Here is a 3,524-nt window from a genome sequence, read left to right on the forward strand (position 1 = left end):
GAAGGTGAGTTAGCGGAAAGCACAAGGCCTTATTATATTAGGCTCTAGCAAATTTACAGGCAGTCACTGCACGAAGAGGTAGATCTGAGTTGCACATTATATGATTCCCACAAAGATTAAGGAAATCTGAAGCTTTCAATATATTTTTTTTTATTCTTTTTTCATTTCATTTTTTAAACAGCTGACCCAGACCCCAACCCTCATAGGAGCTGTAAAGATAACAGCAATAACCCGCAATGTAACTCTAATCCTAACCCTTACCCTGATTGTAAAATTGTCCCTAACTCCAAATGTAACAACAAAAATCATGCTAGAAGTTTGTAGCAAAAGGAACCTCAACCCTGATCATAATCCAAAAAACAATCATTAAGGTAACAATAATCTTTACCTTAAAAGTAATATTAATCAGAGCCCAGATGATACCTGCATCCAATCAGAAGCATGCTTTGTATTATTTAAGAGTTGTATTTTTTCCAATGAACTCTCTCTATTATCACGTCTATAAAGTAACAGAGTCTGTTCTTTTTCTCCTGACACTGTGCCTTACTCCTGACATCCCCTGGAAATGACCCAGATAGGGCACCATCAAAGTAATGCTAATAGTAATGTCAATCCTAAGGGTATCTATAGCCTCAGTGTTAATGGGACGCTAACAACAATCCCAACAGCCTTAAACATTCTGGTGGTGTGAAAGAGGTGCTGCCTTGCACATGCTGGGCAGTCCCATTGCCTGTTAAATGCAGGCGGCAGCGTAGAAACATGATGCCCGTGGTCAGAATGCCCTGTGGCAGATCCTGGCACCGGAGAACTGACCGGAGAACCATGAGAGAACTGACAACAAATCACTCGACATCAGAACCGACCCAGTGGTTATTTACAAGCCTTGGGTGACCCAGACAGGATCTCAGAGTGGTGAATGTAGGTACAGAAGTTGTTACTACTCTGTTTTCTTCTAAAAGCTGCTCAGCTGCTTTGCGTTTCAGACCATCCCTGGCTTCACTGTGTGCATCTGTACAATTGATACCAGGTGTTTTTTTTTCATCTCAGAAGTTTGAGGGGGGTGGGGGGGGGAGAAGGGACATCAATTCAATTACTCATTTATTTATTGACAGACATTCATGTTTGCTACGTTTGGAGAAGTTTTTATTTGTTTGCTGTGGTTTGATTTTTTCTTTTTTTCTTTTTTTTTTTTTTTCCCCTTTCCTCCTCTTCCATCTTTGTGTTCTTCCCCTATAATCAAAAGAGAACGGATCCCCAGGGTCTGTCCCGAAGATGTTCTTTCCGTGGTCTCTGCTGCCACCTGCTGGCCAATACACGGAACTGCCTCTGTTGGGCGTTTGGTGCCGCAGGAAGCACAACGCAGATCTGAGTTCTGACCGGTCTACGCAGCAAATCCACCGATCTTTATTGCGATAAGCCCTAAAAATGGCATTGTGCATGCACTCGAACACGCAACAGGCATAGATTTCTCCTAACTCCTTGAGGAGCAGGCAAGCAGAACAACTGAGCGCACCACTGCTTGTGAGTGGGCCACCCCCATCATAGAGATGTGTGTTAGATCTTTTACCCACACCTGGACTGGCCTTGTTGTTTAACAATAACCTCTGAAATCTGAGTTACTGGTTCTACCACCTGTAGTATAGAATAGGTAGCCAATAAATGCTTTTCAACTGTGATGTATCCTTATTCTGCTCCATGCCAAACCTGTGACCAAAACCTCATAGGGGTTCACAAAGAACTCTGGCTCTGCCAGAGCCCCCATCCAGACCCATCTTGAGTTACATCCACATCTAGTTTGGCTGAAAAGGTTGGACTATAAATACTCAGTGCTTGGGCCTGTTTAACAGATATTTTTTCCTGATTATGCTGTCCATCGATCTTTTTAAACTGAACTCCTGCTCCTCTCCTCTCCTCTCCTCTCCTCTCCTCTCCTCTCCTCTCCCAGAAATAAAAAGTTCTCTCCTAAGAATCATTCTTTATCCTTGCAAAAACATGGATTTCTCACCAAAATAATGCTTTTTATCCCTTTACAATAGCGTTGTTTCCCAGAAATGCTGGTTTTCATCCCCAGAAGAAGACATTTTTTCTACAAAATGGAGCTTTTTAGCCAAATATGACACATTGTTTCCAGAATACCTTTTCTCTTCTACAAATTGAGGACATTACTAACAGAAATACCTTTGCTCCTCTACAAAATAAGGACATTTCCAACAGATATATACCTTTCTGACAGATTTTAGAAAAATTTCACAGGAATATCAATACTTATACCAGAAATGAAAAGGTCTCTCTTAGGTACCACTCTTTACCCTTGCAAAAATATGGTTTTCTTACCAAAATAATGTTTTTCATCTTCACAAACAGCACTTTCTAAACATAAAGGTGGTTTTCATCACCAAAAGAAATGGATTTCTCTACAAAATTATCGTTTGTAGCCAAGTATGACACATTGTTTCCAGAATAAGTCTTTTCATCTAAAAAAGAATGACATTTCCAACAGAAATATCGATTTCTGACAAATTTTAGAAGTAGGTCACATGAATATCAATACTTCTCCCAGAAATGAAAAGTACACTCTTAGGTATCACTCTTCATCCTTGCAAAACTATGGTTTTCTTCCCAAACTAATGCTTTTCATCCCTACAAATAGCACTTTCTCGTGGCGGCTCCTCTGCGCTGGCACTGTCTACCCGGCTCCGAGCGTCTCCGGAGGGTGGGGGGAAGGGGAGGGGGGGACCGGCGTCGGCGGCTAGGCGTCGCTTCCCATGCGTCTCGACTAGGTCAGCACGGTCTACCCGGCTCCGAGCGGGCTAGGGTGCTCGGCGGCGGCTGCTAGAGGTCGCTGCCTATGCGGCTCGACTAGGTCGGCACGGTCTACCCGGCTCCGAGCGGGCTAGGGTGCTCGGCGGCGGCTGCTAGAGGTCGCTGCCTATGCGGCTCGACTAGGTCGGCACGGTCTACCCTGCTCTGTGCTTGCGCGAGGGCTCGGCGGCGGTCGCTAGGTGTCGCTGCACGTCTGCCAGCCCGTCCGTCAGCGACCTCTAGCGTCCGCGGCGGAGCAGGGTAGACCGTGCCGACGTGAGCCGGCCGCCGCTCAGCGACCCCTGGCCGCCGCCGCATGAGCTTCGGTCCGCTCGGAGCCGGGTAGACCGTGCCGACCAACTCGAGCCGGACATGCAGCGACCGCTGGCCAGCGCGGAGGCTCGTGTGCGCCGGCACGGTCCAGCCTCTCCCGGCGGGCTCCGTTCGGTTCGGACGTTCCTCGGTGGTGTCCGGGGGCTCTCAGCCGCAGCGGCTCGAGTGCGCCGGCACTGCACAGCCCCTCCCGGCGGGCTCCACTCGGCACGGACGTTCCTCGGCGGCGTCTGGCGATCTGAGCCACGGCGGCTCGAGTGCGCCGGCACGGTCCAACCGCTCCCGGCGGGTTCCGCTCGGCTCGGACGCTCCTCGGCGGAGTTGGGCGATCTGAGCCGCGGCGGCATGGTCCAGCCTCTCCAGGCGGACTCAGCTCGGCTCGGACGTTC

Source organism: Coturnix japonica, chromosome 33 (genome assembly GCF_054131305.1).
Source record: "Coturnix japonica strain WE chromosome 33, WE-NBRP24, whole genome shotgun sequence".
Lineage (NCBI taxonomy): Eukaryota > Metazoa > Chordata > Aves > Galliformes > Phasianidae > Coturnix > Coturnix japonica.